Here is a 26249-nt window from a genome sequence, read left to right on the forward strand (position 1 = left end):
CCACTCCCCTCAGTTATCACGTCACACACCCCTCAGTCACTACATCCCATTCCCCTCAGTTATCACGTCACATGCCCCTCAGTCACTACATCTCACTCCCCTCAGTTATCACGTCACACACCCCTCAGTCACTACATCTCACTCCCCTCAGTTATCACGTCACACGCCCCTCAGTCACTACATCCCATTCCCCTCAGTTATCACGTCACACACCCCTCAGTCACTACATCCCATTCCCCTCAGTTATCATGTCACACACCCCTCAGTCACTACATCCCACTCCCCTCAGTTATCACGTCACACACCCCTCAGTCACTACATCCCATTCCCCTCAGTTATCACGTCACATGCCCCACAGTCACTACATCCCATTCCCCTCAGTTATCACGTCACACACCCCTCAGTCACTACATCCCACTCCCCTCAGTTATCACGTCACACACCCCTCAGTCACTACATCCCATTCCCCTCAGTTATCACGTCACATGCCCCTCAGTCACTACATCTCACTCCCCTCAGTTATCACGTCACACACCCCTCAGTCACTACATCCCACTCCCCTCAGTTATCACGTCACACACCCCTCAGTCACTACATCTCACTCCCCTCAGTTATCACGTCACACACCCCTCAGTCACTACATCTCACTCCCCTCAGTTATCACGTCACACGCCCCTCAGTCACTACATCCCATTCCCCTCAGTTATCACGTCACAGACCCCTCAGACACTACATCCCATTCCCATCAGTTATCACGTCACACACCCCTCAGTCGCTACATCTCACTCCCCTCAGTTATCACGTCACACACGCCTCAGTCACTACATCCCATTCCCCTCAGTTATCACGTCACACGCCCCTCAGTCACACATCCCATTCCCCTCAGTTATCACGTCACACACCCCTCAGTCACTACATCTCACTCCCCTCAGATATAACGTCACACGCCCCTCAGTCATTACATCCCATTCCTCTCAGTTATTACATCACATGCCCCTCAGTCCCTACATCCCATTCCCCTCAGTTATCACGTCACACACCCCTCAGTCACTACATCTCATTCCTCTCAGTTATCACGTCACTCACCCCTCAGTCACTACATCCGATTGCCCTCAGTTATCATGTCACTCACCCCTCAGTCACTACATCCCATTCCCCTCAGTTATCACGTCACACACCCCTCAGTCACGACATCTCACTCCCCTCAGTTATCACGTCACACACCCCTCAGTCACTACATCCCATTCCCCTCAGTTATCACGTCACACACCCCTCAGTCACTACATCCCATTCCCCTCAATTATCACGTCACACACCACTCAGTCACTACATCCCATTCCCATCAGTTATCACGTCACACACCCCTCAGTCACTACATCTCACTCCCCTCAGTTATCACGTCACACACCCCTCAGTCACTACATCCCATTCCCCTCAGTTATCACGTCACACACCCCTCAGTCACTACATCTCACTCCCCTCAGTTATCACGTCACACGCCCCTCAGTCACTACATCCCATTCCCGTCAGTTATCACGTCACACACCCCTCAGTCACTACATCTCACTCCCCTCAGTTATCACGTCACACACCCCTCAGTCACTACATCCCATTCCCCTCAGTTATCATGTCACACACCCCTCAGTCACTACATCTCACTCCCCTCAGTTATCACGTCACACACCCCTCAGTCACTACATCCCATTCCCCTCAGTTATCACGTCACACACCCCTCAGTCACTACATCTCACTCCCCTCAGTTATCACGTCACACACCCCTCAGTCACTACATCCCATTCCCCTCAGTTATCACGTCACACACCCCTCAGTCACTACATCCCATTCCCCTCAGTTATCACGTCACACACCACTCAGTCACTACATCCCATTCCCATCAGTTATCACGTCACACACCCCTCAGTCACTACATCTCACTCCCCTCAGTTATCACGTCACACACCCCTCAGTCACTACATCCCATTCCCCTCAGTTATCACGTCACACACCCTTAGTCACTACATCCCATTCCCCTCAGTTATCACGTCACATGCCCCTCAGTCACTACATCTCACTCCCCTCAGTTATCACGTCACATGCCCCTCAGTCACTACATCCCATTCCCCTCAGTTATCACGTCACACGCCCCTCAGTCACTACATCCCATTCCCCTCAGTTATCATGTCACACGCCCCTCAGTCACTACATCCCATTCCCCTCAGTTATCACGTCACATGCCCCTCAGTCACTACATCTCACACCCCTCAGTTATCACGTCACACACCCCTCAGTCACTACATCCCATTCCCCTCAGTTATCACGTCACACACCCCTCAGTCACTACATCTCACTCCCCTCAGTTATCACGTCACACACCCCTCAGTCACTACATCCCATTCCCCTCAGTTATCACGTCACACACCCCTCAGTCACTACATCTCACTCCCCTCAGTTATCACGTCACACACCCCTCAGTCACTACATCCCATTCCCCTCAGTTATCACGTCACACACCCCTCAGTCACTACATCTCACTCCCCTCAGTTATCACGTCACACACCCCTCAGTCACTACATCCCATTCCCCTCAGTTATCACGTCACACACCCCTCAGTCACTACATCCCATTCCCCTCAGTTATCACGTCACACACCACTCAGTCACTACATCCCATTCCCATCAGTTATCACGTCACACACCCCTCAGTCACTACATCTCACTCCCCTCAGTTATCAGGTCACACACCCCTCAGTCACTACATCCCATTCCCCTCAGTTATCACGTCACACACCCTTAGTCACTACATCCCATTCCCCTCAGTTATCACGTCACACACCCCTCAGTCACTACATCCCATTCCCATCAGTTATCACGTCACACACCCCTCAGTCACTACATCTCACTCCCCTCAGTTATCACGTCACACACCCCTCAGTCACTACATCCCATTCCCATCAGTTATCACGTCACACACCCCTCAGTCACTACATCTCATTTCCCTCAGTTATCACGTCACACACCCCTCAGTCACTACATCCCATTCCCCTCAGTTATCACGTCACACACCCCTCAGTCACTACATCCCATTCCCCTCAGTTATCACGTCACACACCGCTCAGTCACTACATCCCATTCCCCTCAGTTATCACGTGACACACCCCTCAGTCACTACATCCCATTCCCCTCAGTTATCACGTCACACACCCCTCAGTCACTACATCTCACTCCCCTCAGTTATCACGTCACACACCCCTCAGTCACTACATCCCATTCCCCTCAGTTATCACGTCACACACCCCTCAGTCACTACATCCCATTCCCCTCAGTTATCACGTCACACACCCCTCAGTCACTACATCCCATTCCCCTCAGTTATCACGTCACACACCCCTCAGTCACTACATCCCATTCCCCTCAGTTATCACGTCACACACCCCTCAGTCACTACATCCCATTCCCCTCAGTTATCACGTCACACACCCCTCAGTCACTACATCCCACTCCCCTCAGTTATCACGTCACACACCCCTCAGTCACTACATCCCATTCCCCTCAGTTATCACGTCACATGCCCCACAGTCAATACATCCCATTCCCCTCAGTTATCACGTCACACACCCCTCAGTCACTACATCTCACTCCCCTCAGTTATCACGTCACACGCCCCTCAGTCACTACATCCCATTCCCCTCAGTTATCACGTCACACACCCCTCAGTCACTACAACCCATTCCCCTCAGTTATCATGTCACACACCCCTCAGTCACTACATCCCACTCCCCTCAGTTATCACGTCACACACCCCTCAGTCACTACATCCCATTCCCCTCAGTTATCACGTCACATGCCCCACAGTCACTACATCCCATTCCCCTCAGTTATCACGTCACACACCCCTCAGTCACTACATCCCACTCCCCTCAGTTATCACGTCACACACCCCTCAGTCACTACATCCCATTCCCCTCAGTTATCACGTCACATGCCCCTCAGTCACTACATCTCACTCCCCTCAGTTATCACGTCACACACCCCTCAGTCACTACATCCCACTCCCCTCAGTTATCACGTCACACACCCCTCAGTCACTACATCTCACTCCCCTCAGTTATCACGTCACACACCCCTCAGTCACTACATCTCACTCCCCTCAGTTATCACGTCACACGCCCCTCAGTCACTACATCCCATTCCCCTCAGTTATCACGTCACAGACCCCTCAGACACTACATCCCATTCCCATCAGTTATCACGTCACACACCCCTCAGTCGCTACATCTCACTCCCCTCAGTTATCACGTCACACACGCCTCAGTCACTACATCCCATTCCCCTCAGTTATCACGTCACACGCCCCTCAGTCACACATCCCATTCCCCTCAGTTATCACGTCACACACCCCTCAGTCACTACATCTCACTCCCCTCAGTTATAACGTCACACGCCCCTCAGTCATTACATCCCATTCCTCTCAGTTATTACATCACATGCCCCTCAGTCCCTACATCCCATTCCCCTCAGTTATCACGTCACACACCCCTCAGTCACTACATCTCATTCCCCTCAGTTATCACGTCACTCACCCCTCAGTCACTACATCCGATTGCCCTCAGTTATCATGTCACTCACCCCTCAGTCACTACATCCCATTCCCCTCAGTTATCACGTCACACACCCCTCAGTCACGACATCTCACTCCCCTCAGTTATCACGTCACACACCCCTCAGTCACTACATCCCATTCCCCTCAGTTATCACGTCACACACCCCTCAGTCACTACATCCCATTCCCCTCAGTTATCACGTCACACACCACTCAGTCACTACATCCCATTCCCATCAGTTATCACGTCACACACCCCTCAGTCACTACATCTCACTCCCCTCAGTTATCACGTCACACACCCCTCAGTCACTACATCCCATTCCCCTCAGTTATCACGTCACACACCCCTCAGTCACTACATCTCACTCCCCTCAGTTATCACGTCACACGCCCCTCAGTCACTACATCCCATTCCCGTCAGTTATCACGTCACACACCCCTCAGTCACTACATCTCACTCCCCTCAGTTATCACGTCACACACCCCTCAGTCACTACATCCCATTCCCCTCAGTTATCATGTCACACACCCCTCAGTCACTACATCTCACTCCCCTCAGTTATCACGTCACACACCCCTCAGTCACTACATCCCATTCCCCTCAGTTATCACGTCACACACCCCTCAGTCACTACATCTCACTCCCCTCAGTTATCACGTCACACACCCCTCAGTCACTACATCCCATTCCCCTCAGTTATCACGTCACACACCCCTCAGTCACTACATCCCATTCCCCTCAGTTATCACGTCACACACCACTCAGTCACTACATCCCATTCCCATCAGTTATCACGTCACACACCCCTCAGTCACTACATCTCACTCCCCTCAGTTATCACGTCACACACCCCTCAGTCACTACATCCCATTCCCCTCAGTTATCACGTCACACACCCTTAGTCACTACATCCCATTCCCCTCAGTTATCACGTCACACACCCCTCAGTCACTACATCCCATTCCCCTCAGTTATCACGTCACACACCCCTCAGTCACTACATCCCACTCCCCTCAGTTATCACGTCACACGCCCCTCAGTCACTACATCCCATTCCCCTCAGTTATCACGTCACACACCCCTCAGTCACGACATCTCACTCCCCTCAGTTATCACGTCACACACCCCTCAGTCACTACATCTCACTCACCTCAGTTATCACGTCACACGCCCCTCAGTCACTACATCTCACTCCCCTCAGTTATCACGTCACACGCCCCTCAGTCACTACATCCCATTCCTCTCAGTTATCACGTCACACGCCCCTCAGTCACTGCATCCCATTCCCCTCAGTTATCACGTCACACACCCCTCAGTCACTACATCTCACTCCCCTCAGTTATCACGTCACACGCCCTTCAGTCACTGCATCCCATTCCCCTCAGTTATCACGTCACACACCCCTCAGTCACTGCATCCCATTCCCCTCAGTTATCACGTCACACACCCCTCAGTCACTACATCCCATTCCCCTCAGTTATCACGTCACACGCCCCTCAGTCACTACATCTCACTCCCCTCAGTTATCACGTCACACACCCCTTCAGTCACTACATCTCACACCCCTCAGTTATCACGTCACACACCCCTCAGTCACTACATCTCACTCCCCTCAGTTATCACGTCACACACCCCTCAGTCACTGCATCCCACTCCCCTCAGTTATCACGTCACACACCCCTCAGTCACTACATCCCATTCCCCTCAGTTATCACGTCACACACCCCTCAGTCACTACATCTCACTCCCCTCAGTTATCACGTCACACACCCCTCAGTCACTCCATCTCACTCCCCTCAGTGATCACGTCACACACCCCTCAGTCACTACATCTCACTCCCCTCAGTGATCACGTCACACACCCCTCAGTCACTACATCCCATTCCCCTCAGTTATCACGTCACACGCCCCTCAGTCACACATCCCATTCCCCTCAGTTATCACGTCACACACCCCTCAGTCACTACATCCCATTCCCCTCAGTTATCACGTCACACACCCCTCAGTCACTACATCCCATTCCCCTCAGTTATCACGTCACACACCACTCAGTCACTACATCCCATTCCCATCAGTTATCACGTCACACACCCCTCAGTCACTACATCTCACTCCCCTCAGTTATCACGTCACACACCCCTCAGTCACTACATCCCATTCCCCTCAGTTATCACGTCACACACCCCTCAGTCACTACATCTCACTACCCTCAGTTATCACGTCACACACCCCTCAGTCACTACATCCCATTCCCCTCAGTTATCACGTCACACACCCCTCAGTCACTACATCTCACTCCCCTCAGTTATCACGTCACACACCACTCAGTCACTACATCCCATTCCCATCAGTTATCACGTCACACACCCCTCAGTCACTACATCTCACTCCCCTCAGTTATCACGTCACACACCCCTCAGTCACTACATCCCATTCCCCTCAGTTATCACGTCACACACCCTTAGTCACTACATCCCATTCCCCTCAGTTATCACGTCACACACCCCTCAGTCACTACATCCCATTCCCATCAGTTATCACGTCACACACCCCTCAGTCACTACCTCTCACTCCCCTCAGTTATCACGTCACACACCCCTCAGTCACTACATTCCATTCCCCTCAGTTATCACGTCACACACCCCTCAGTCACTACATCTCACTCCCCTCAGTTATCACGTCACACGCCCCTCAGTCACTACATCTCACTCCCCTCAGTTATCACGTCACACGCCCCTCAGTCACTACATTCCATTCCCCTCAGTTATCACGTCACACACCCCTCAGTCACTACATCTCACTCCCCTCAGTTATCACGTCACACGCCCCTCAGTCACTACATCTCACTCCCCTCAGTTATCACGTCACACACCCCTGAGTCACTACATCCCATTCCCCTCAGTTATCACGTCACACGCTCCTCAGTCACTACATCCCATTCCCCTCAGTTATCACGTCACACGCCCCTCAGTCACTACATCTCACTCCCCTCAGTTATCACGTCACATGCCCCTCAGTCACTACATCTCACTCCCCTCAGTTATCACGTCACATGCCCCTCAGTCACTACATCTCACTCCCCTCAGTTATCACGTCACACACCCCTCAGTCACTACATCCCACTCCCCTCAGTTATCACGTCACACGCCCCTCAGTCACTACATCCCATTCCCCTCAGTTATCACGTCACATGCCCCTCAGTCACTACATCTCACTCCCCTCAGTTATCACGTCACACACCCCTCAGTCACTACATCCCATTCCCCTCAGTTATCACGTCACACGCCCCTCAGTCACTACATCCCATTCCCCTCAGTTATTACGTCACACGCCCCTCAGTCACTACATCCCATTCCCCTCAGTTATCACGTCACATGCCCCTCAGTCACTACATCTCACACCCCTCAGTTATCACGTCACACACCCCTCAGTCACTACATCCCATTCCCCTCAGTTATCACGTCACACACCCCTCAGTCACTACATCACACTCCCCTCAGTTATCACGTCACACACCCCTCAGTCACTACATCCCATTCCCCTCAGTTATCACGTCACACACCCCTCAGTCACTACATCTCACTCCCCTCAGTTATCACGTCACACACCCCTCAGTCACTACATCCCATTCCCCTCAGTTATCACGTCACACACCCCTCAGTCACTACATCTCACTCCCCTCAGTTATCACGTCACACACCCCTCAGTCACTACATCCCATTCCCCTCAGTTATCACGTCACACACCCCTCAGTCACTACATCCCATTCCCCTCAGTTATCACGTCACACACCACTCAGTCACTACATCCCATTCCCATCAGTTATCACGTCACACACCCCTCAGTCACTACATCTCACTCCCCTCAGTTATCACGTCACACACCCCTCAGTCACTACATCCCATTCCCCTCAGTTATCACGTCACACACCCTTAGTCACTACATCCCATTCCCCTCAGTTATCACGTCACACACCCCTCAGTCACTACATCCCATTCCCATCAGTTATCACGTCACACACCCCTCAGTCACTACATCTCACTCCCCTCAGTTATCACGTCACACACCCCTCAGTCACTACATCCCATTCCCCTCAGTTATCACGTCACACACCGCTCAGTCACTACATCCCATTCCCCTCAGTTATCACGTGACACACCCCTCAGTCACTACATCCCATTCCCCTCAGTTATCACGTCACACACCCCTCAGTCACTACATCTCACTCCCCTCAGTTATCACGTCACACACCCCTCAGTCACTACATCCCATTCCCCTCAGTTATCACGTCACACACCCCTCAGTCACTACATCCCATTCCCCTCAGTTATCACGTCACACACCCCTCAGTCACTACATCCCATTCCCCTCAGTTATCACGTCACACACCCCTCAGTCACTACATCCCATTCCCCTCAGTTATCACGTCACACACCCCTCAGTCACTACATCCCATTCCCCTCAGTTATCACGTCACACACCCCTCAGACACTACATCCCACTCCCCTCAGTTATCACGTCACACACCCCTCAGTCACTACATCCCATTCCCCTCAGTTATCACGTCACATGCCCCACAGTCAATACATCCCATTCCCCTCAGTTATCACGTCACACACCCCTCAGTCACTACATCTCACTCCCCTCAGTTATCACGTCACACGCCCCTCAGTCACTACATCCCATTCCCCTCAGTTATCACGTCACAGACCCCTCAGACACTACATCCCATTCCCATCAGTTATCACGTCACACACCCCTCAGTCGCTACATCTCACTCCCCTCAGTTATCACGTCACACACGCCTCAGTCACTACATCCCATTCCCCTCAGTTATCACGTCACACGCCCCTCAGTCACACATCCCATTCCCCTCAGTTATCACGTCACACACCCCTCAGTCACTACATCTCACTCCCCTCAGTTATAACGTCACACGCCCCTCAGTCATTACATCCCATTCCTCTCAGTTATTACATCACATGCCCCTCAGTCCCTACATCCCATTCCCCTCAGTTATCACGTCACACACCCCTCAGTCACTACATCTCATTCCCCTCAGTTATCACGTCACTCACCCCTCAGTCACTACATCCCATTCCCCTCAGTTATCATGTCACTCACCCCTCAGTCACTACATCCCATTCCCCTCAGTTATCACGTCACACACCCCTCAGTCACGACATCTCACTCCCCTCAGTTATCACGTCACACACCCCTCAGTCACTACATCCCATTCCCCTCAGTTATCACGTCACACACCCCTCAGTCACTACATCCCATTCCCCTCAGTTATCACGTCACACACCACTCAGTCACTACATCCCATTCCCATCAGTTATCACGTCACACACCCCTCAGTCACTACATCTCACTCCCCTCAGTTATCACGTCACACACCCCTCAGTCACTACATCCCATTCCCCTCAGTTATCACGTCACACACCCTTAGTCACTACATCCCATTCCCCTCAGTTATCACGTCACACACCCCTCAGTCACTACATCCCATTCCCCTCAGTTATCACGTCACACACCCCTCAGTCACTACATCCCACTCCCCTCAGTTATCACGTCACACGCTCCTCAGTCACTACATCCCATTCCCCTCAGTTATCACGTCACACACCCCTCAGTCACTACATCCCACTCCCCTCAGTTATCACGTCACACGCTCCTCAGTCACTACATCCCATTCCCCTCAGTTATCACGTCACACACCCCTCAGTCACTACATCCCACTCCCCTCAGTTATCACGTCACACGCTCCTCAGTCACTACATCCCATTCCCCTCAGTTATCACGTCACACACCCCTCAGTCACGACATCTCACTCCCCTCAGTTATCACGTCACACACCCCTCAGTCACGACATCTCACTCCCCTCAGTTATCACGTCACACACCCCTCAGTCACTACATCTCACTCACCTCAGTTATCACGTCACACGCCCCTCAGTCACTACATCTCACTCCTCTCAGTTATCACGTCACACGCCCCTCAGTCACTACATCCCATTCCTCTCAGTTATCACGTCACACGCCCCTCAGTCACTACATCCCATTCCTCTCAGTTATCACGTCACACGCCCCTCAGTCACTGCATCCCATTCCCCTCAGTTATCACGTCACACACCCCTCAGTCACTACATCTCACTCCCCTCAGTTATCACGTCACACACCCCTCAGTCACTACATCTCACTCCCCTCAGTTATCACGTCACACACCCCTCAGTCACGACATCTCACTCCCCTCAGTTATCACGTCACACACCCCTCAGTCACTACATCTCACTCCCCTCAGTTATCACGTCACACACCCCTCAGTCACTACATCCCATTCCCCTCAGTTATCACGTCACACACCCCTCAGTCACTACATCCCATTCCCCTCAGTTATCACGTCACACACCCCTCAGTCACTACATCTCACTCCCCTCAGTTATCACGTCACACACCCCTCAGTCACTACATCTCACTCCCCTCAGTTATCACGTCACACACCCCTCAGTCACTACATCCCATTCCCCTCAGTTATCACGTCACACACCCCTCAGTCACTACATCCCATTCCCCTCAGTTATCACGTCACTCACCCCTCGGTCACTACATCTCATTCCCCTCAGTTATCACGTCAAACGCCCCTCAGTCACTACATCCCATTCCCCTCAGTTATCACGTCACACACCCCTCAGTCACTACATCCCATTCCCCTCAGTTATCACGTCACACACCCCTCAGTCACTACATCTCACTCCCCTCAGTTATCACGTCACATCCCCTCAGTCACTACATCCCATTCCCCTCAGTTATCACGTCACACACCCCTCAGTCACTACATCCCACTCCCCTCAGTTATCACGTCACACACCCCTCAGTCACTACATCTCACTCCCCTCAGTTATCACGTCACACACCCCTCAGTCACTACATCTCACTCCCCTCAGTTATCACGTCACACACCCCTCAGTCACTACATCTCACTCCCCTCAGTTATCACGTCACACACCCCTCAGTCACTACATCTCACTCCCCTCAGTTATCACGTCACACACCCCTCAGTCACTACATCCCACTCCCCTCAGTTATCACGTCACACACCCCTCAGTCACTACATCCCACTCCCCTCAGTTATCACGTCACACACCCCTCAGTCACTACATCCCACTCCCCTCAGTTATCACGTCACACTCCCCTCAGTCACTACATCACATTCCCCTCAGTTATCACGTCACACGCCCCTCAGTCACTACATCTCACTCCCCTCAGTTATCACGTCACACGCCCCTCAGTCACTACATCTCACTCCCCTCAGTTATCACGTCACACGCCCCTCAGTCACTACATCTCATTCCCCTCAGTTATCACGTCACACACCCCTCAGTCACTACATCCCACTCCCCTCAGTTATCACGTCACACACCCCTCAGTCACTACATCTCTCTCCCCTCAGTTATCACGTCACACACCCCTCAGTCACTACATCCCATTCCCCTCAGTTATCACGTCACATGCCCCTCAGTCACTACATCCCATTCCCCTCAGTTATCACGTCACACACCCCTCAGTCACTACATCTCACTCCCCTCAGTTATCACGTCACACACCCCTCAGTCACTACATCCCATTCCCCTCAGTTATCACGTCACACACCCCTCAGTCACTACATCTCACTCCCCTCAGTTATCACGTCACACACCCCTCAGTTACTACATCCCATTCCCCTCAGTTATCACGTCACACACCCCTCAGTCACTACATCTCACTCCCCTCAGTTATCACGTCACACGCCCCTCAGTCACTACATCCCATTCCCCTCAGTTATCACGTCACACACCCCTCAGTCACTACATCCCATTCCCCTCAGTTATCATGTCACACACCCCTCAGTCACTACATCCCACTCCCCTCAGTTATCACGTCACACACCCCTCAGTCACTACATCCCATTCCCCTCAGTTATCACGTCACACACCCCTCAGTCACTACATCTCACTCCCCTCAGTTATCACGTCACACACCCCTCAGTCACTACATCTCACTCCCCTCAGTTATCACGTCACACGCCCCTCAGTCACTACATCTCACTCCCCTCAGTTATCACGTCACACGCCCCTCAGTCACTACATTCCATTCCCCTCAGTTATCACGTCACACACCCCTCAGTCACTACATCTCACTCCCCTTAGTTATCACGTCACACGCCCCTCAGTCACTACATCTCACTCCCCTCAGTTATCACGTCACACGCCCCTCAGTCACTACATTCCATTCCCCTCAGTTATCACGTCACACACCCCTCAGTCACTACATCTCACTCCCCTCAGTTATCACGTCACACACCCCTCAGTCACTACATCCCACTCCCCTCAGTTATCACGTCACATGCCCCTCAGTCACTACATCTCACTCCCCTCAGTTATCACGTCACACACCCCTCAGTCACTACATCCCACTCCCCTCAGTTATCACGTCACACGCCCCTCAGTCACTACATCTCACTCCCCTCAGTTATCACGTCTCACACCGCTCAGTCACTACATCCCACTCCCCTCAGTTATCACGTCACACGCCCCTCAGTCACTACATCCCATTCCCCTCAGTTATCACGTCACATGCCCCTCAGTCACTACATCTCACTCCCCTCAGTTATCACGTCACATGCCCCTCAGTCACTACATCCCATTCCCCTCAGTTATCACGTCACACGCCCCTCAGTCACTACATCCCATTCCCCTCAGTTATCACGTCACACGCCCCTCAGTCACTACATCCCATTCCCCTCAGTTATCACGTCACATGCCCCTCAGTCACTACATCTCACTCCCCTCAGTTATCACGTCACACACCCCTCAGTCACTACATCTCACACCCCTCAGTTATCACGTCACACACCCCTCAGTCACTACATCCCATTCCCCTCAGTTATCACGTCACACACCCTTAGTCACTACATCCCATTCCCCTCAGTTATCACGTCACACACCCCTCAGTCACTACATCCCATTCCCATCAGTTATCACGTCACACACCCCTCAGTCACTACATCTCACTCCCCTCAGTTATCACGTCACACACCCCTCAGTCACTACATCCCATTCCCCTCAGTTATCACGTCACACACCCCTCAGTCACTACATCCCATTCCCCTCAGTTATCACGTCACACACCCCTCAGTCACTACATCCCATTCCCCTCAGTTATCACGTCACACACCCCTCAGTCACTACATCCCATTCCCCTCAGTTATCACGTCACACACCCCTCAGTCACTACATCCCATTCCCCTCAGTTATCACGTCACACACCCCTCAGTCACTACATCCCACTCCCCTCAGTTATCACGTCACACACCCCTCAGTCACTACATCCCATTCCCCTCAGTTATCACGTCACATGCCCCACAGTCAATACATCCCATTCCCCTCAGTTATCACGTCACACACCCCTCAGTCACTACATCTCACTCCCCTCAGTTATCACGTCACACGCCCCTCAGTCACTACATCCCATTCCCCTCAGTTATCACGTCACACACCCCTCAGTCACGACATCCCATTCCCCTCAGTTATCATGTCACACACCCCTCAGTCACTACATCCCACTCCCCTCAGTTATCACGTCACACACCCCTCAGTCACTACATCCCATTCCCCTCAGTTATCACGTCACATGCCCCACAGTCACTACATCCCATTCCCCTCAGTTATCACGTCACACACCCCTCAGTCACTACATCCCACTCCCCTCAGTTATCACGTCACACACCCCTCAGTCACTACATCCCATTCCCCTCAGTTATCACGTCACATGCCCCTCAGTCACTACATCTCACTCCCCTCAGTTATCACGTCACACACCCCTCAGTCACTACATCTCACTCCCCTCAGTTATCACGTCACACGCCCCTCAGTCACTACATCCCATTCCCCTCAGTTATCACGTCACACACCCCTCAGTCACTACATCCCATTCCCCTCAGTTATCATGTCACACACCCCTCAGTCACTACATCCCACTCCCCTCAGTTATCACGTCACACACCCCTCAGTCACTACATCCCATTCCCCTCAGTTATCACGTCACATGCCCCACAGTCACTACATCCCATTCCCCTCAGTTATCACGTCACCCACCCCTCAGTCACTACATCCCACTCCCCTCAGTTATCACGTCACACACCCCTCAGTCACTACATCCCATTCCCCTCAGTTATCACGTCACATGCCCCTCAGTCACTACATCTCACTCCCCTCAGTTATCACGTCACACACCCCTCAGTCACTACATCCCACTCCCCTCAGTTATCACGTCACACACCCCTCAGTCACTACATCTCACTCCCCTCAGTTATCACGTCACACACCCCTCAGTCACTACATCTCACTCCCCTCAGTTATCACGTCACACGCCCCTCAGTCACTACATCCCATTCCCCTCAGTTATCACGTCACAGACCCCTCAGACACTACATCCCATTCCCATCAGTTATCACGTCACACACCCCTCAGTCGCTACATCTCACTCCCCTCAGTTATCACGTCACACACGCCTCAGTCACTACATCCCATTCCCCTCAGTTATCACGTCACACGCCCCTCAGTCACACATCCCATTCCCCTCAGTTATCACGTCACACACCCCTCAGTCACTACATCTCACTCCCCTCAGATATAACGTCACACGCCCCTCAGTCATTACATCCCATTCCTCTCAGTTATTACATCACATGCCCCTCAGTCCCTACATCCCATTCCCCTCAGTTATCACGTCACACACCCCTCAGTCACTACATCTCATTCCTCTCAGTTATCACGTCACTCACCCCTCAGTCACTACATCCGATTGCCCTCAGTTATCATGTCACTCACCCCTCAGTCACTACATCCCATTCCCCTCAGTTATCACGTCACACACCCCTCAGTCACGACATCTCACTCCCCTCAGTTATCACGTCACACACCCCTCAGTCACTACATCCCATTCCCCTCAGTTATCACGTCACACACCCCTCAGTCACTACATCCCATTCCCCTCAATTATCACGTCACACACCACTCAGTCACTACATCCCATTCCCATCAGTTATCACGTCACACACCCCTCAGTCACTACATCTCACTCCCCTCAGTTATCACGTCACACACCCCTCAGTCACTACATCCCATTCCCCTCAGTTATCACGTCACACACCCCTCAGTCACTACATCTCACTCCCCTCAGTTATCACGTCACACGCCCCTCAGTCACTACATCCCATTCCCGTCAGTTATCACGTCACACACCCCTCAGTCACTACATCTCACTCCCCTCAGTTATCACGTCACACACCCCTCAGTCACTACATCCCATTCCCCTCAGTTATCATGTCACACACCCCTCAGTCACTACATCTCACTCCCCTCAGTTATCACGTCACACACCCCTCAGTCACTACATCCCATTCCCCTCAGTTATCACGTCACACACCCCTCAGTCACTACATCTCACTCCCCTCAGTTATCACGTCACACACCCCTCAGTCACTACATCCCATTCCCCTCAGTTATCACGTCACACACCCCTCAGTCACTACATCCCATTCCCCTCAGTTATCACGTCACACACCACTCAGTCACTACATCCCATTCCCATCAGTTATCACGTCACACACCCCTCAGTCACTACATCTCACTCCCCTCAGTTATCACGTCACACACCCCTCAGTCACTACATCCCATTCCCCTCAGTTATCACGTCACACACCCTTAGTCACTACATCCCATTCCCCTCAGTTATCACGTCACATGCCCCTCAGTCACTACATCTCACTCCCCTCAGTTATCACGTCACATGCCCCTCAGTCACTACATCCCATTCCCCTCAGTTATCACGTCACACGCCCCTCAGTCACTACATCCCATTCCCCTCAGTTATCACGTCACACGCCCCTCAGTCACTACATCCCATTCCCCTCAGTTATCACGTCACATGCCCCTCAGTCACTACATCTCACACCCCTCAGTTATCACGTCACACACCCCTCAGTCACTACATCCCATTCCCCTCAGTTATCACGTCACACACCCCTCAGTCACTACATCTCACTCCCCTCAGTTATCACGTCACACACCCCTCAGTCACTACATCCCATTCCCCTCAGTTATCACGTCACACACCCCTCAGTCACTACATCTCACTCCCCTCAGTTATCACGTCACACACCCCTCAGTCACTACATCCCATTCCCCTCAGTTATCACGTCACACACCCCTCAGTCACTACATCTCACTCCCCTCAGTTATCACGTCACACACCCCTCAGTCACTACATCCCATTCCCCTCAGTTATCACGTCACACACCCCTCAGTCACTACATCCCATTCCCCTCAGTTATCACGTCACACACCACTCAGTCACTACATCCCATTCCCATCAGTTATCACGTCACACACCCCTCAGTCACTACATCTCACTCCCCTCAGTTATCAGGTCACACACCCCTCAGTCACTACATCCCATTCCCCTCAGTTATCACGTCACACACCCTTAGTCACTACATCCCATTCCCCTCAGTTATCACGTCACACACCCCTCAGTCACTACATCCCATTCCCATCAGTTATCACGTCACACACCCCTCAGTCACTACATCTCACTCCCCTCAGTTATCACGTCACACACCCCTCAGTCACTACATCCCATTCCCATCAGTTATCACGTCACACACCCCTCAGTCACTACATCTCATTTCCCTCAGTTATCACGTCACACACCCCTCAGTCACTACATCCCATTCCCCTCAGTTATCACGTCACACACCCCTCAGTCACTACATCCCATTCCCCTCAGTTATCACGTCACACACCGCTCAGTCACTACATCCCATTCCCCTCAGTTATCACGTGACACACCCCTCAGTCACTACATCCCATTCCCCTCAGTTATCACGTCACACACCCCTCAGTCACTACATCTCACTCCCCTCAGTTATCACGTCACACACCCCTCAGTCACTACATCCCATTCCCCTCAGTTATCACGTCACACACCCCTCAGTCACTACATCCCATTCCCCTCAGTTATCACGTCACACACCCCTCAGTCACTACATCCCATTCCCCTCAGTTATCACGTCACACACCCCTCAGTCACTACATCCCATTCCCCTCAGTTATCACGTCACACACCCCTCAGTCACTACATCCCATTCCCCTCAGTTATCACGTCACACACCCCTCAGTCACTACATCCCACTCCCCTCAGTTATCACGTCACACACCCCTCAGTCACTACATCCCATTCCCCTCAGTTATCACGTCACATGCCCCACAGTCAATACATCCCATTCCCCTCAGTTATCACGTCACACACCCCTCAGTCACTACATCTCACTCCCCTCAGTTATCACGTCACACGCCCCTCAGTCACTACATCCCATTCCCCTCAGTTATCACGTCACACACCCCTCAGTCACTACAACCCATTCCCCTCAGTTATCATGTCACACACCCCTCAGTCACTACATCCCACTCCCCTCAGTTATCACGTCACACACCCCTCAGTCACTACATCCCATTCCCCTCAGTTATCACGTCACATGCCCCACAGTCACTACATCCCATTCCCCTCAGTTATCACGTCACACACCCCTCAGTCACTACATCCCACTCCCCTCAGTTATCACGTCACACACCCCTCAGTCACTACATCCCATTCCCCTCAGTTATCACGTCACATGCCCCTCAGTCACTACATCTCACTCCCCTCAGTTATCACGTCACACACCCCTCAGTCACTACATCCCACTCCCCTCAGTTATCACGTCACACACCCCTCAGTCACTACATCTCACTCCCCTCAGTTATCACGTCACACACCCCTCAGTCACTACATCTCACTCCCCTCAGTTATCACGTCACACGCCCCTCAGTCACTACATCCCATTCCCCTCAGTTATCACGTCACAGACCCCTCAGACACTACATCCCATTCCCATCAGTTATCACGTCACACACCCCTCAGTCGCTACATCTCACTCCCCTCAGTTATCACGTCACACACGCCTCAGTCACTACATCCCATTCCCCTCAGTTATCACGTCACACGCCCCTCAGTCACACATCCCATTCCCCTCAGTTATCACGTCACACACCCCTCAGTCACTACATCTCACTCCCCTCAGTTATAACGTAACACGCCCCTCAGTCATTACATCCCATTCCTCTCAGTTATTACATCACATGCCCCTCAGTCCCTACATCCCATTCCCCTCAGTTATCACGTCACACACCCCTCAGTCACTACATCTCATTCCCCTCAGTTATCACGTCACTCACCCCTCAGTCACTACATCCGATTGCCCTCAGTTATCATGTCACTCACCCCTCAGTCACTACATCCCATTCCCCTCAGTTATCACGTCACACACCCCTCAGTCACGACATCTCACTCCCCTCAGTTATCACGTCACACACCCCTCAGTCACTACATCCCATTCCCCTCAGTTATCACGTCACACACCCCTCAGTCACTACATCCCATTCCCCTCAGTTATCACGTCACACACCACTCAGTCACTACATCCCATTCCCATCAGTTATCACGTCACACACCCCTCAGTCACTACATCTCACTCCCCTCAGTTATCACGTCACACACCCCTCAGTCACTACATCCCATTCCCCTCAGTTATCACGTCACACACCCCTCAGTCACTACATCTCACTCCCCTCAGTTATCACGTCACACGCCCCTCAGTCACTACATCCCATTCCCGTCAGTTATCACGTCACACACCCCTCAGTCACTACATCTCACTCCCCTCAGTTATCACGTCACACACCCCTCAGTCACTACATCCCATTCCCCTCAGTTATCATGTCACACACCCCTCAGTCACTACATCTCACTCCCCTCAGTTATCACGTCACACACCCCTCAGTCACTACATCCCATTCCCCTCAGTTATCACGTCACACACCCCTCAGTCACTACATCTCACTCCCCTCAGTTATCACGTCACACACCCCTCAGTCACTACATCCCATTCCCCTCAGTTATCACGTCACACACCCCTCAGTCACTACATCCCATTCCCCTCAGTTATCACGTCACACACCACTCAGTCACTACATCCCATTCCCATCAGTTATCACGTCACACACCCCTCAGTCACTACATCTCACTCCCCTCAGTTATCACGTCACACACCCCTCAGTCACTACATCCCATTCCCCTCAGTTATCACGTCACACACCCTTAGTCACTACATCCCATTCCCCTCAGTTATCACGTCACACACCCCTCAGTCACTACATCCCATTCCCCTCAGTTATCACGTCACACACCCCTCAGTCACTACATCCCACTCCCCTCAGTTATCACGTCACACGCCCCTCAGTCACTACATCCCATTCCCCTCAGTTATCACGTCACACACCCCTCAGTCACGACATCTCACTCCCCTCAGTTATCACGTCACACACCCCTCAGTCACTACATCTCACTCACCTCAGTTATCACGTCACACGCCCCTCAGTCACTACATCTCACTCCCCTCAGTTATCACGTCACACGCCCCTCAGTCACTACATCCCATTCCTCTCAGTTATCACGTCACACGCCCCTCAGTCACTGCATCCCATTCCCCTCAGTTATCACGTCACACACCCCTCAGTCACTACATCTCACTCCCCTCAGTTATCACGTCACACGCCCTTCAGTCACTGCATCCCATTCCCCTCAGTTATCACGTCACACACCCCTCAGTCACTGCATCCCATTCCCCTCAGTTATCACGTCACACACCCCTCAGTCACTACATCCCATTCCCCTCAGTTATCACGTCACACGCCCCTCAGTCACTACATCTCACTCCCCTCAGTTATCACGTCACACACCCCTTCAGTCACTACATCTCACACCCCTCAGTTATCACGTCACACACCCCTCAGTCACTACATCTCACTCCCCTCAGTTATCACGTCACACACCCCTCAGTCACTGCATCCCACTCCCCTCAGTTATCACGTCACACACCCCTCAGTCACTACATCCCATTCCCCTCAGTTATCACGTCACACACCCCTCAGTCACTACATCTCACTCCCCTCAGTTATCACGTCACACACCCCTCAGTCACTCCATCTCACTCCCCTCAGTTATCACGTCACACACCACTCAGTCACTACATCCCATTCCCATCAGTTATCACGTCACACACCCCTCAGTCACTACATCTCACTCCCCTCAGTTATCACGTCACACACCCCTCAGTCACTACATCCCATTCCCCTCAGTTATCACGTCACACACCCCTCAGTCACTACATCTCACTACCCTCAGTTATCACGTCACACACCCCTCAGTCACTACATCCCATTCCCCTCAGTTATCACGTCACACACCCCTCAGTCACTACATCTCACTCCCCTCAGTTATCACGTCACACACCACTCAGTCACTACATCCCATTCCCATCAGTTATCACGTCACACACCCCTCAGTCACTACATCTCACTCCCCTCAGTTATCACGTCACACACCCCTCAGTCACTACATCCCATTCCCCTCAGTTATCACGTCACACACCCTTAGTCACTACATCCCATTCCCCTCAGTTATCACGTCACACACCCCTCAGTCACTACATCCCATTCCCATCAGTTATCACGTCACACACCCCTCAGTCACTACCTCTCACTCCCCTCAGTTATCACGTCACACACCCCTCAGTCACTACATTCCATTCCCCTCAGTTATCACGTCACACACCCCTCAGTCACTACATCTCACTCCCCTCAGTTATCACGTCACACGCCCCTCAGTCACTACATCTCACTCCCCTCAGTTATCACGTCACACGCCCCTCAGTCACTACATTCCATTCCCCTCAGTTATCACGTCACACACCCCTCAGTCACTACATCTCACTCCCCTCAGTTATCACGTCACACGCCCCTCAGTCACTACATCTCACTCCCCTCAGTTATCACGTCACACACCCCTGAGTCACTACATCCCATTCCCCTCAGTTATCACGTCACACGCTCCTCAGTCACTACATCCCATTCCCCTCAGTTATCACGTCACACGCCCCTCAGTCACTACATCTCACTCCCCTCAGTTATCACGTCACATGCCCCTCAGTCACTACATCTCACTCCCCTCAGTTATCACGTCACATGCCCCTCAGTCACTACATCTCACTCCCCTCAGTTATCACGTCACACACCCCTCAGTCACTACATCCCACTCCCCTCAGTTATCACGTCACACGCCCCTCAGTCACTACATCTCACTCCCCTCAGTTATCACGTCTCACACCGCTCAGTCACTACATCCCACTCCCCTCAGTTATCACGTCACACGCCCCTCAGTCACTACATCCCATTCCCCTCAGTTATCACGTCACATGCCCCTCAGTCACTACATCTCACTCCCCTCAGTTATCACGTCACACACCCCTCAGTCACTACATCCCATTCCCCTCAGTTATCACGTCACACGCCCCTCAGTCACTACATCCCATTCCCCTCAGTTATTACGTCACACGCCCCTCAGTCACTACATCCCATTCCCCTCAGTTATCACGTCACATGCCCCTCAGTCACTACATCTCACACCCCTCAGTTATCACGTCACACACCCCTCAGTCACTACATCCCATTCCCCTCAGTTATCACGTCACACACCCCTCAGTCACTACATCACACTCCCCTCAGTTATCACGTCACACACCCCTCAGTCACTACATCCCATTCCCCTCAGTTATCACGTCACACACCCCTCAGTCACTACATCTCACTCCCCTCAGTTATCACGTCACACACCCCTCAGTCACTACATCCCATTCCCCTCAGTTATCACGTCACACACCCCTCAGTCACTACATCTCACTCCCCTCAGTTATCACGTCACACACCCCTCAGTCACTACATCCCATTCCCCTCAGTTATCACGTCACACACCCCTCAGTCACTACATCCCATTCCCCTCAGTTATCACGTCACACACCACTCAGTCACTACATCCCATTCCCATCAGTTATCACGTCACACACCCCTCAGTCACTACATCTCACTCCCCTCAGTTATCACGTCACACACCCCTCAGTCACTACATCCCATTCCCCTCAGTTATCACGTCACACACCCTTAGTCACTACATCCCATTCCCCTCAGTTATCACGTCACACACCCCTCAGTCACTACATCCCATTCCCATCAGTTATCACGTCACACACCCCTCAGTCACTACATCTCACTCCCCTCAGTTATCACGTCACACACCCCTCAGTCACTACATCCCATTCCCCTCAGTTATCACGTCACACACCGCTCAGTCACTACATCCCATTCCCCTCAGTTATCACGTGACACACCCCTCAGTCACTACATCCCATTCCCCTCAGTTATCACGTCACACACCCCTCAGTCACTACATCTCACTCCCCTCAGTTATCACGTCACACACCCCTCAGTCACTACATCCCATTCCCCTCAGTTATCACGTCACACACCCCTCAGTCACTACATCCCATTCCCCTCAGTTATCACGTCACACACCCCTCAGTCACTACATCCCATTCCCCTCAGTTATCACGTCACACACCCCTCAGTCACTACATCCCATTCCCCTCAGTTATCACGTCACACACCCCTCAGTCACTACATCCCATTCCCCTCAGTTATCACGTCACACACCCCTCAGACACTACATCCCACTCCCCTCAGTTATCACGTCACACACCCCTCAGTCACTACATCCCATTCCCCTCAGTTATCACGTCACATGCCCCACAGTCAATACATCCCATTCCCCTCAGTTATCACGTCACACACCCCTCAGTCACTACATCTCACTCCCCTCAGTTATCACGTCACACGCCCCTCAGTCACTACATCCCATTCCCCTCAGTTATCACGTCACAGACCCCTCAGACACTACATCCCATTCCCATCAGTTATCACGTCACACACCCCTCAGTCGCTACATCTCACTCCCCTCAGTTATCACGTCACACACGCCTCAGTCACTACATCCCATTCCCCTCAGTTATCACGTCACACGCCCCTCAGTCACACATCCCATTCCCCTCAGTTATCACGTCACACACCCCTCAGTCACTACATCTCACTCCCCTCAGTTATAACGTCACACGCCCCTCAGTCATTACATCCCATTCCTCTCAGTTATTACATCACATGCCCCTCAGTCCCTACATCCCATTCCCCTCAGTTATCACGTCACACACCCCTCAGTCACTACATCTCATTCCCCTCAGTTATCACGTCACTCACCCCTCAGTCACTACATCCCATTCCCCTCAGTTATCATGTCACTCACCCCTCAGTCACTACATCCCATTCCCCTCAGTTATCACGTCACACACCCCTCAGTCACGACATCTCACTCCCCTCAGTTATCACGTCACACACCCCTCAGTCACTACATCCCATTCCCCTCAGTTATCACGTCACACACCCCTCAGTCACTACATCCCATTCCCCTCAGTTATCACGTCACACACCACTCAGTCACTACATCCCATTCCCATCAGTTATCACGTCACACACCCCTCAGTCACTACATCTCACTCCCCTCAGTTATCACGTCACACACCCCTCAGTCACTACATCCCATTCCCCTCAGTTATCACGTCACACACCCTTAGTCACTACATCCCATTCCCCTCAGTTATCACGTCACACACCCCTCAGTCACTACATCCCATTCCCCTCAGTTATCACGTCACACACCCCTCAGTCACTACATCCCACTCCCCTCAGTTATCACGTCACACGCTCCTCAGTCACTACATCCCATTCCCCTCAGTTATCACGTCACACACCCCTCAGTCACGACATCTCACTCCCCTCAGTTATCACGTCACACACCCCTCAGTCACTACATCTCACTCACCTCAGTTATCACGTCACACGCCCCTCAGTCACTACATCTCACTCCCCTCAGTTATCACGTCACACGCCCCTCAGTCACTACATCCCATTCCTCTCAGTTATCACGTCACACGCCCCTCAGTCACTACATCCCATTCCTCTCAGTTATCACGTCACACGCCCCTCAGTCACTACATCCCATTCCTCTCAGTTATCACGTCACACGCCCCTCAGTCACTGCATCCCATTCCCCTCAGTTATCACGTCACACACCCCTCAGTCACTACATCTCACTCCCCTCAGTTATCACGTCACACGCCCTTCAGTCACTGCATCCCATTCCCCTCAGTTATCACGTCACACACCCCTCAGTCACTGCATCCCATTCCCCTCAGTTATCACGTCACACACCCCTCAGTCACTACATCCCATTCCCCTCAGTTATCACGTCACACACCCCTCAGTCACTACATCTCACTCCCCTCAGTTATCACGTCACACACCCCTCAGTCACTACATCTCACTCCCCTCAGTTATCACGTCACACACCCCTCAGTCACTGCATCCCACTCCCCTCAGTTATCACGTCACACACCCCTCAGTCACTACATCCCATTCCCCTCAGTTATCACGTCACACACCCCTCAGTCACTACATCTCACTCCCCTCAGTTATCACGTCACACACCCCTCAGTCACTACATCTCACTCCCCTCAGTGATCACGACACACACCCCTCAGTCACTACATCTCACTCCCCTCAGTGATCACGTCACACACCCCTCAGTCACTACATCCCATTCCCCTCAGTTATCACGTCACACGCCCCTCAGTCACACATCCCATTCCCCTCAGTTATCACGTCACACACCCCTCAGTCACGACATCTCACTCCCCTCAGTTATCACGTCACACACCCCTCAGTCACTACATCCCATTCCCCTCAGTTATCACGTCACACACCCCTCAGTCACTACATCCCATTCCCCTCAGTTATCACGTCACACACCACTCAGTCACTACATCCCATTCCCATCAGTTATCACGTCACACACCCCTCAGTCACTACATCTCACTCCCCTCAGTTATCACGTCACACACCCCTCAGTCACTACATCCCATTCCCCTCAGTTATCACGTCACACACCCCTCAGTCACTACATCTCACTCCCCTCAGTTATCACGTCACACACCCCTCAGTCACTACATCCCATTCCCCTCAGTTATCACGTCACACACCCCTCAGTCACTACATCTCACTCCCCTCAGTTATCACGTCACACACCACTCAGTCACTACATCCCATTCCCATCAGTTATCACGTCACACACCCCTCAGTCACTACATCTCACTCCCCTCAGTTATCACGTCACACACCCCTCAGTCACTACATCCCATTCCCCTCAGTTATCACGTCACACACCCTTAGTCACTACATCCCATTCCCCTCAGTTATCACGTCACACACCCCTCAGTCACGACATCCCATTCCCATCAGTTATCACGTCACACACCCCTCAGTCACTACATCTCACTCCCCTCAGTTATCACGTCACACACCCCTCAGTCACTACATCCCATTCCCATCAGTTATCACGTCACACACCCCTCAGTCACTACATCTCATTTCCCTCAGTTATCACGTCACACACCCCTCAGTCACTACATCCCATTCCCCTCAGTTATCACGTCACACACCCCTCAGTCACTACATCCCATTCCCCTCAGTTATCACGTCACACACCGCTCAGTCACTACATCCCAT

This window comes from Pristiophorus japonicus, unplaced genomic scaffold, assembly GCF_044704955.1.
Source record: "Pristiophorus japonicus isolate sPriJap1 unplaced genomic scaffold, sPriJap1.hap1 HAP1_SCAFFOLD_530, whole genome shotgun sequence".
NCBI classification, from domain to species: domain Eukaryota; kingdom Metazoa; phylum Chordata; class Chondrichthyes; family Pristiophoridae; genus Pristiophorus; species Pristiophorus japonicus.